Below are 11,428 nucleotides of genomic sequence, written 5' to 3' on the forward strand. Positions count from 1 at the left end.
AGTCTTGGCAATTGCTATCAACTTGTTATTGAGTACCTAACTTGTAAATGATTTATTTTTGTAAAATCAGCATAGTAGATGCAAGGCTAAATACATAATTGAAGTCAATTTTTAGTTCAATAAGCATTTATAAGCAAGTTGATACCTTAATCTGAGAGCACCACATTGTCCAAAGAATCCCAAAATAACTAAAACCCCAATTAATGAAAGGGACTAGCGTTCATCACCTACAAAGATTGCAAAAAACAAAACTCATTAAAGAAAAATATAACCCCAAAACAACATGGTGTTAAATATGGTGTCATGGAGGGTGACCTAATATAGTTGAATAGGAGCTATAGAATATAATGGGAGCACATCTTAGAGGAGTTGAAAGAATCCAAAGCACCTGCAAATCTGCAATCAACTTTAAATTTAGTGAGGAGACAGCTTATAAGTCAATTAGCATTTAAATCACATTCAAGTAGGCATATAATATCGATCGTGTAACTTTTAGGCACCAAACTCGGCTTCTTAATTGGTGAAGGAAATAAAGATTTCAGTTCGCGCGTTCAAAGTTTAAACAATTGTGTTAAACTAAACTACTATGAAAATATTTGTTCTACCGTTTGACATTATTGCTTTATTGACCACCCGTAAAGTCCAACTCCATTCCAAGCAAAATTGAGGCCCGAAGAAAAAGCCAACAAAGATGCATTTGTCTTCGTTCAGGTCATCAAGTTTGATTAGAAGTGTGTTAAACCTCGTGAAAAATATAAACAATGAGATCATAGAGTGTGTTGCTTGAAACTTGCGGCGATTTTCAATAAGCTGTTTTTTTGGGATAAGTTATATATAATTTAACTAGTATGGAATGCATGCATGACAATGGAAAGAACATGAAAGGCTTATTTACTATGAAAAACCAAAGTCCGAATCCAAACAGATTAGTGTCTTTTTGTTGAGGTAAGAAACGATAGTGATTTTACATCTCATGAAAGTCAATCTCCATCAATCGATATTATAAGTCAATTAGCATTTAAATCACATTCAAAGATAATTCTTTAAAGTTTCCACAATACAGATGCAATACACAACAAGATACTACAAGTTAGACTTCTAATGTATTCAAAATTCCTTGAAATTTTAGCTAGTCAAACTATTTGATCAAAGTGATATATTTTCTATGTGAATGTAAAGCAACAAACCTATGTTAGTTGTTGAGCAAATATGTTACACATAGTTACTACCTTTTTCAAACATATGTTAGTGAAAAGTTTCCTAGCGGCCCATGTACACATCTTAAACCCACACTCAAAAGTACACAATAATCTGTTATAACAGAAGTCAAGCAAGTACCTTATGGTATCAATAGGTACGAATGATGATGATGATAAGAGTGTGCTTCATGAGCCGAGGGTAAAAATGAAGTTCTCGGGAAGAAAACAAACCGGAGTATCACGAATTCTGAACCTCCAAATCAAGAGAACCACAAAATGAAAGCCCTTAATTAGGGAATTCCAGTACCATATCTGTTGAAACATCAAGCAAACATAGAAAATTTTCAACAAAGTAGATGAACAATGAAACTACTTTAAGAGGTGAACAAAAAAAATAAAAGTATCTTGTTGCTAGAGCCTTTTTGTCCGGATGAGCTCGAGAACCAAATTTGAGAGATCGGCGAGAGCTTACCCGGTTCGTCTCCATCCTTAGAGCTCTATAAAAGAAACACTTTTTACATGAAAACCGACTAAATCATGAGCAGGTTAAGGTGTTTTTATTTTGATTAGCCAAGCAACGAAATCGTCCCCAATCGTTGAGCATATAAATTTACATTCCAATGTTACAGTTCCACACAAAACTTAAATTACCTAAATTTATCGCAAGCCAAAACAAATAAACCTAATTTGACCAGTTCATGGAGCACAATTAAACCAAAAACTCAGAAATTGACTAGCTTTTTTTTGGGTAGGAGAGAGAAAAATAGATCAAGAGATTAAGAGAGAAAGCATATATACCTAGTGTTTTTTTCATCTTCACATGAGGGTTTGACAGAGGAGACAATACATGGGATAGGGTTTCATGGAGTCTTGTAGACCTGAAAGAGACGAGCATTTTTTTTTTTGATAAAGAAAGAGACGAGCATGGGAAGGGCACAATTGTTTTATTTACTTCCAGTTTATTCCGTTAGTTCATTATATACCCTTTTGGTCTTTATTTTAGTTTGTTTCCTAACGGACACAATTGTTACAAATGATTAAAATATTTCTTTGATAATAATTGGAAAAATAAATTAAAATATACTAACGGATACCAAAGAACCTCACACTTATGTCCGTTAGAAAGGTTGTAACAGATATATTCGTTACAAATGGAAATTTTGCCCTGTTACAAAATGACCCTTATGGTGTAGTGAATTGAGAAAGAGAGGAGATTCACTTATCTTTAAATTGCGAAGAAACTCCCCCAAGCAAACTAGCTTCCAAACTTAAATCATCCTTTAAGCAAAATTCCACATTCTTATGGTTCCATAGAGATTCACATGTTCCATTTTAGCAAAACCCCAAATTTTCACAACCAAATCAAAGTCACTGCCATTGAATCATTTTCCCCAAAATATTGTTTGCCCAAAACCCTTACTCTATCTCTCCCCCCACAGCAAACCCTAATCTATCTCTTGTGAAGACATTGGAGAAAAAGAGATCGAGATAAGAAAGAAATGAGGTCGAAGTCAAAGTCGAGAACCAAGGTAGTTACGTACTATTTTTTCTCTTTCCTTTCTTTTGTTTTTAGAGCCTCCCAATGGGCTTCTCCAAAATGGGTTTAATTATAAGGGTCTTGGGCTATAAAACAAGAAGCTCAACACAAACCCCTATTACTACAAGGTTTAGGGTTTTACAACATAACACAGTAACATTAACAAAGACTGATAAAGTTTTCATGTCCAAAACACCAAAACACAAAATCATCCAAAACTGTTCAAGTTGTCCTTTCTTGACTACTCATCCAAAATCGATTTCCTCGCCACTTTGAAGTTTGGTCTTGAGTTTTCAGTCAGGCTAGGTGCAAGTGGAGGGATGTTCTTTTTGGTTGCAACTTGCTTATGAAGTACCTTCAGCTGTGGAGGATCGACTGTATTAGCTTTACACCTTGTCACAACTGCTAGAGTGACAAATGGCCTCACTTTTGCCTTGACAAATGGCTTCTCTGCTGGCCTGACAACTAGCTTCTCCGATGGTTTGGCAGCTGGCGTAGCTGATGGCTTAACTGTTGGAATCTCTGATAGCTTAGACACTGGCTTATCAAGTGTAGCAACTTTAGATCTTGTCACAACTGTTGGAGTGACAAATGGCTTCACTGCTTCCTTGACACATGGCCTAACAAATGGCTTCTTTGCTAGCTTGGCAGTTGGCTTAGCTAATGGCTTCACTGCTGGAATCTTTAGTGGCTTGTGGGCATTGGTTTATCAAGTGCAATAGCTTTAGACCTTGTCACAACTGCAGGTGCCTTGAAACTGCTAAAAGATTATCCTGGTGCCTTGAAAGCCATGTTTGCAGCTTGTAGCACAACTGCACTATTCCCTGACCCATTTGCTTAGTTTCTAATCACATCTCCCATAATATGTCTTTGCTCTAGTGCTAGGAAGAAGGTAGGTCTACTGTTTGGGTCTTTCTTGGTATGGTGATGTCTTGGTGGTCCATTGCTTGGTGCTAGGTTATGCTATCAACAACACTTGGCTCTGCAACACTTGCAAGTTTCAATGCTCTCTTCTTTGCCTTTTTCACCCCACTTTTAGTCTTCCTCACAATTTTTATGCATGTACAAAGTGGATACCTCTTAACACTTAAAAAAACTATACGTACAACTATACACTTAAAAGAATCTTACTTGGTCTTGTCCATCAAAGTAGATTATATAGCGACAATTCTAGACCTTGTCCAAGGTTTAACCTTCACTCACGGTGTTGCATTTGCATTATCTGCATTGATTGCTATTTCTGATGCAGATATGCCCTTGCATGACCTTGTATTATGTCCTGTTCCCTTACATTTGTTGCAAGTCATTTTTCTTTACTTTTGCAGGTGACCATATTCATTTTCATCTTCAGCACTCATCCTTTGCTTTCTAGGCCTTCCAATCCCCCTTACCAAAGGAGGTGGTTTGACATGTTTATTTGGGTCCTAAGAAATGTAAACAAGTAGGTAAACAATCTTACACATGCAACAAACAAACAATTAAATGAATAACACATATTAGAAATGAACTTACAGGTTGAGGCCAGTCTTTCACATATTTCATGGGCTTCACATTACTCATGTAAGCTAGCTTGTATTATGAGACCTAAAAGTAAGAGTTACAGTACTCGACCCATTCAACCCTCCTAGGTGACAACACTCTTACATCATGGACAAAAACAATTCCAGTCATCTGCCACACCCCATTGTCACATGTTTGGTCCACTATGTTCACAAGGCCACCTATCACCATGAAAATTCTTAACCACAAAAATGGCATCATCTAAATCATCAAATATGTAGTTTGGACAAATATATATCATCTTCTTTATATGCTTAGTCACTCTAGGGATCAAACCATTCTCATCCCATTCTTTACAAGTTTGCTTCCTCTTGTACCTTAAACTCATCAACAAAATATGATATTTGTCTAGTAAATTTACAATTGAAAGGTCCCTAAGATCCAAGATCCAACTATTAAAAGATTCTAAAAAATTACTGCATACTTGTTCCGCTTTGATTTCTTCAGCAAAGTGAGGCTTTACCTATGTTTCATATTCCTCATTTTGTAACCACTTATGTGCTAAATCATTCTCTTTCTCTAACACTGCTATCCACCTCTCAAAATTTTCTTTCTTATATGATTTGGCAGCAGTGCGCCCATGCAAGTTGTTCCATGTAGTCACCCTTGAAAATCTTCTTGAAGTTCTTATACATACATGTGCTTAAAACAAAAGGTACCCCTCTTGCCTATCAAAAATAAAGGTAACAGGTCGAGGCTGTAGTTCTAGCTAGCCATGATACTCAGAAATTTACCCCATGACTGCTTACACTCAGATCTACAAATGTAGATATCTAATGGAAATGGACCATTATTTCCATCTAATATATGCCACCATGCCAAGCACTTGCCCTCCATATTTTCCTTCAAGGAAACAATAACCATCAAAATCTACCAATGGCATACAACCAATAGTAAAACTCTATATACAAGCATTAAAGGCAACACATGATCCTTCAAACTCATGTGTATCAGCATCTCTTAAATATTTTGTAATTGTGGAAGACCATTACTCTGATGTTCTACAAGCTATAACCATGCAATCACTATTTGAACAACCTTATAAATTAAACATGCAGTCACTATTTGAATGAAACCCTAAACATGCAATCACTATTTCAACAAAATCATAAACATGCAAACACTCATAATCATACAAATAGTAATAAATATACCATAATAATGCAAATTAAATAGTAATAAAAAAAAATATCATATCACATAACACTGGTATGAAATTGTAGCTTTCCCCATAATCACCATAAATTTGTTGCATATACTTAAATTTAGCATTCCAAGTAGTCTAGAAACTTATATTGAATTGGAAAACTCTCATAATTTCTTCTTTTATGAATGCAGGATTCATGGTTTTGAAATGAACCTTGCAAAAAAAAATAATAAATAAAAAATGAAAGGGTACAACATTAGAAATGTATAACACCATAATATATGAACTTTAAACTTTTATAAGTAACTAACATTCATTTGCTCTTCAATTTTTCTTACAACCCAATTTGCATTGGGCATTCTGTTCAATATATCATAATCAACCACACAAGTATGTTCTGCCTTAAGTGTATTCAGCCTCATTGTGAAACCATAATCTTGTAACCTAATATGAGCAAACCATGGACATTGCACCTTCTTCTTGTACGTCTTCCCCTAAACAAACCACTCTAATTAACTCTCTTTCTTTCATTGTTGACTAAGTCACCAACAAACCTATTTGATATACAAAAGTCTTTGATATCCTCTCTCAATACCCTAATATTTACCCACTCCATTCCTACCTTCCAAATTTGTGGTTTGTTCACATACTACTCACTCTCATCATACACATTATTAGTCCTTGCAATGAAGTCATTAAAGTCCATTCTATTTGCAATCTCAAACTCCTCCTCATCCTCAGAAGAATGTGTACTTCTATACCCTTCATCATCTTCAACATCATTTATGGGTCGTGGAGGTGGTGGAGATGAAATATGTGGAGGTGGAGCTTAGTTGTTTGGTGAAGATTCATTGGTTGTATGTGGTGGAGATGAGTTGTTTGGTGGTTGTGAGTATGACATGACTGGGATTATTAGTGGTAGACCATCATTCATGTCTTCATTAGATTTATCTAGTGTACCAAGACACATCCTTGTATAAAAATCCTTACCATCTTTAATGATTGACTTATAACTGTTATTCTTTTTCTTATTTCTTGTTCTTGTGGTCTTCTTCTTTGTATTATTCCTTTTTTTGGCTAGGTGGAGACATTCGAGAAGGTTGGCTTCCCACCCTTGGCTCTGGACTACTAACTTCTGGAGTTGGTAGCACCAACATTCTCAGTAACTTCTGGAGTTGGTAGCACCAATGTTTCAACAATCTCAGTAACTTCCCCTTCAAGCTCCACAACTATATGACTCTAACCCCTCAAGTCTTCTTCACACTTTTCCCATATTTCCAATAAGTCATTGTCAGTATTGACATACACCTTCTCACCATTAAGTAAGTAAAGTAGTAAAAAACCTAAGCTAATATCAAAGAAGTAGTTATCTTTAAGGTCATCTATTAAATCCATTATATTTAACTTATATCCATCCTCATTCATCATTCTTTCCAAAACACCACCTCTATAATTATCAACACCATACAATGCCCATAAGGTGCCTCTTGAAATGATCCATGATATTGGACCATCAAGTTTTTCGAAGCCAAACATTCCATTTCTCTTTGTTAAAAGTGATACCAGTAAGTAAACAAGCTTACAATGCAAACCAAACAAGTTACCCCCCCAAACTGTAAATCACAAAATTAGGCTTATCACCCCCATATTGTTAATAAGCTGAACATTTCACCATTACATGCTAATTTAGACGAGACAAACAACAATCCATTCATCGATGATGTTACAATTATCGAACTTTTAATATATTGTTGTAATAAAAACTAGGGTTTTAAAAAATTTAAATTTCTCATAAAAGTTATACATTTCTTACTTTCCATACTATAAAACACCTTGTCACAACTTCAAACCGTAGAAAGGTAAGAAATTGAACATATTTACCTTATGCAATGAGATGAACTTCATGTTGTTAAATGAACTGGAAAGATGAACTTTGATGATGAACTGGAAATTTGAGATCTATCAAATAATATGACACGGTCTATCAAAATATAATCCTTGAACACTCCAATAACTCCATCAACATTATGTTTTCACTCACAATGAAGATGCTTTGACTTTGGCGCTAAAATTTGGGTAAGACAACGTTCTCTTGTGTTTTGATGAGATGTTGTGTGCATGCATGATTGTCTTCGACCGTCGCACGACATGTGTCCAATATGTAAGAAAGTGATAGAAGTTATTTTGGTAAGTAAAAGTGACTAAGGGTAGTCGAAGTCTTATTAGTAAAAAATTATATGTCGTTCGATTAAACTCACAAGATTGTCACACACATCATTTGATCACCTTTTGGTCTTGAGAGGGTCAAGGGTTAGTTTAGTAATTTTGCATTGGAAAGGGTAATAAGGACATTTCATTATGCCCAAACTGCAGGATCATAATCAAAGGTGGTGTACTTGGTCCAGCTGTGAGTCTTGGGAGGGGGGGGGGAGAGTAAGTTTAGCAAACTTGATATATAGGGGGGTAAGTCTTAAATAATGTTAATTTTTTATTGGCTCTAAGTACTATGATAAGGTGTGGTGTGATATCGTTACAATGGATGCTTGCCATTTACTGTTGGGCTACCCTTGACAGTTTAATCGTCGGGTTACTAATGATGGTTGGAAGAACACTAGTTTTTTTATGTTTGATGGTGTTAAAATTGTACTGGTACCTAGCAAAGAACTTGCTACAACTACACCTTCAGAATCAAAGGCTTCTTGTCTTACTATGCGTAGTTTTGAGCCTAAATTACTTGATGTGGATCGTGTGTTTAATCTCATGTGTGAACCTAATACATTCAAACACGTAGTCCCAGAATGTGTACAAAGATTGTTACAGGAATTTTTGGACCTTTTTCCAGATGAATTACCTACCACCCCCACCCCCACCCCCACCCCCCATGCGGGATATCCAACATTAGATTGATTTAGTGTCTGGTTCTAAAATCTCTAATAGGCCGCACTATCGTATGAGTCCTAAAGAGCATGCTGAGCTACAAAGACAGGTTACAAGTTTGCTTTGATAAGGATTTTATTAGTGAAAGTTTAAGCCCTTGTGCCGTGTCGGCTTTGTTAGTGCCCAATAAAGATGGTACTTGGCCAATGTGTGTGGACAGTAGGTATATTAATAAGATCACTATGAAGTACAGGTTTCCTATCCCCTAGTTAGATGACCTTATCAATCAGTTACATGGTGATGCAGTGTTTACCAAGCTTGACTTAAAGTCTGGCTATTATCAGATCCGGATTCACATTGGTGATGAATAGAAAACGACTTTTAAAATGAAGGAGGGCCTTTATGAGTGGCTAGTTATGCCTTTCGACCTCTCTAATGCTCTTAGCACTTTTATGCGTGTCATGAACCAAGTCCTGAACCCGTTCTTAGGCAAGTGCGTGGTTGTTTATTTTGATGACATTTTGATATATAGCAAGGACGCCCGGTCTCATCTCCAGGACCTTCAGAATGTGCTGTATATGTTACGTCAAACCCAACTCTATGCTGCTGTTTCTAAGTGTGTATTCTGTGCTGATTCAGTTTTGTTTATAGGTTATGTGGTGTCGAAAGAGGGTATTTCGATTGACAGTTCTATGGTTGAGGCAGTCTGTACTTGGCCTAGTCTATAGACTCTAATATGATAGAAGCATGCAGTTTCCATGGGTTTGCTTCTTTTTATCATTGTTTTGTTCCTCACTTTAGTTCTATTATTGCTCATATTACTGATTGTTTGCGTGGTGGTAAGTTTCTTTGGTCTAAGGCAGCTGAGGACAGTTTCCAACTTCTCAAGACTATGTTAATTTCGGCCTCTATCGTTAAGTTGTCGGATTTTTCTTCCCCTTTTTAAGTTTGTACTGATGCCTCTAAACTCGGCATTGGTGCTATTCTCAGCCAGGGTAGCCATCTTATTGTTTATTTCAGTGAGAAACAGATAGGGGCGAAGTAGAATTACAATGCTTATAACTTAGAGTTCTATGTTGTTGTGCAGGCTTTTAAACATTGGCGTCACTATTTGATCCATGCCGAATTCGTTCTTTATTTTGATCATGAACCACTCAAGCATATTGGTAATCGATTAGGATAATGTTAGTGCCAGACAACTATGTTGGTCCAGTTATTTACAGGACTTTACTATTGTTCTACGACACAAATTTGGTATCTAGAAATGTGTGGTTGATGCTCTTAGTTGTTCCTATTTATTGGTCTCCCTGCGATATACAATACCGGGTTTTGATTCTTTCCCTGATTTATACGCATCTGATCCTTACTTTGCCACAATTATATCTGCTATACAGGAAAGACAACTTTCTGAGTTCTCATTACAGGACGGTTTTCTGTTTAAAGGCAGATGCCTTTATGTTCCTGATTGTAGCTTGCATCTGTGTCTCCTCACTGAATTACATAATGAGGGCCATTTTCGTCGTGACAAGACACTCAAGCTTTTATCTGACTCATATTTCTAGCCAGGTTTAAGCAAGGATGTCCAAAAGTTTGTTGCTCGTTGCAAGGTCCGTCAGGTTTCTAAGGGACACACTAATACAAGGTTGTATATGCCTCTCCCTGTCCCGACTCGTCCATGGTGTGCAATTAGTATGGATTTTGTTCTGGGACCACCTCGTACACAATGGGGCTTTGATTCTATCTTTGTCATGGTGGATCGGTTTTCAAAGATTCATTTTATAGCAAACAAAAAGACTACAGATGTTGTCAATGTTGCCCAATTGTTTTTTCGTGATGTTTATTGCTTGCATGGTTTGTCTGACTCCATTGTTTTCGATAGTGATACTCATTTTCTGAGTCACTTTTGGCATTGTTTGTGGAAGTTGTTGCATACAAATTTGGAGTTTAGTAGTGTTTATCATCCTCAGACAGATGGACAAACCGAAGTGGTTATTAATCGTTCTTTGGGTAATTATTGCGTAGTTTGGTTGGAACTAAGGTGAAGCAGTGAGATTCCTCTTGCACAGGCCCAATTTGCATTTAACCTATCGGTTAATAAGAGTTCTGGGTACAATTCGTTCCAGGTTCTTTATGGTTTTAACCTTTGGGTTGTTGCCAATCTTGCCCCCATCTCTGGCTTACAACCTGTTCATGCTACTGCTTATGACATTGTTCAACACCTCCATAATATTCATACTACTGTTCGCAAGAATCTATTGGAATCTAATGCCATGTACAAGGCGCTGTTGCTGATCAGCATCGCCGGTCTGTTGAGTTTGAGGTTGGCAATTTTGTTTGTGCAGTTCTAACTAAGGAGAGATTTCCTGTTGGTGCTTACAATAAGCTGGGTCCTAGAAAGATCGGTCCTGTTGAGGTGATTGAGAAGATTAATTCAAATGCCTATCGCCTCCAATTACCCAGCCATATCCGCATTTATGATGTTTTAAATGTGAAACATCTCCTTCCTTACTTTGGTGACTCTTCCGATATTGATGACTCAAATTCGAAGACGATTTCCTTCCATCCAGGGGGAATGTACAGGATCTAGCAAATGCGTGTATGGACGCACATGTTGGTGTCTTGGTAGTTTGACTACTTCCAGTTGAGGGCCCCCGCCCTTGGGCTATTTTTAGTCAGGTCTTTTGTTTTCCGTAGGAATTAGTCGGTGAACTTTAGGGTCACTGCAGTCTTTATTCGTTTATGTTTTTGGACACCTATTTAAGGCCTCTTTAGGGTTTGTAAAGAACACTTTTGGATTTTATCAATTTTATTCATCATTTCTTGGTTAAATAACGATTCTTTGATTTTTTGAGAGCTAACAAGCACTTAGTCATACATTAGAATCTCAAAAGCAGAACATTCTTCCAGCACAATGATGATGTTCATTGAAGCTCTAATAAAATTGCAGTTGGGGAACCAAATTCTGAATTTAAATGATCTTAAATTCCAAGACCTTCTGCATTGATGGGCATGGGTCAGCAAGTTGAGAGTCGGTTCTTTCATTGCAGAGAAAAAAAAAAAAAAAATCATGTTTCTCATTTTTTTTTGAGTCGCTGAAATTAAAAGGTA

The sequence above is a fragment of the Coptis chinensis genome, chromosome 8 (genome assembly GCF_015680905.1).
Source record: "Coptis chinensis isolate HL-2020 chromosome 8, ASM1568090v1, whole genome shotgun sequence".
NCBI lineage: Eukaryota > Viridiplantae > Streptophyta > Magnoliopsida > Ranunculales > Ranunculaceae > Coptis > Coptis chinensis.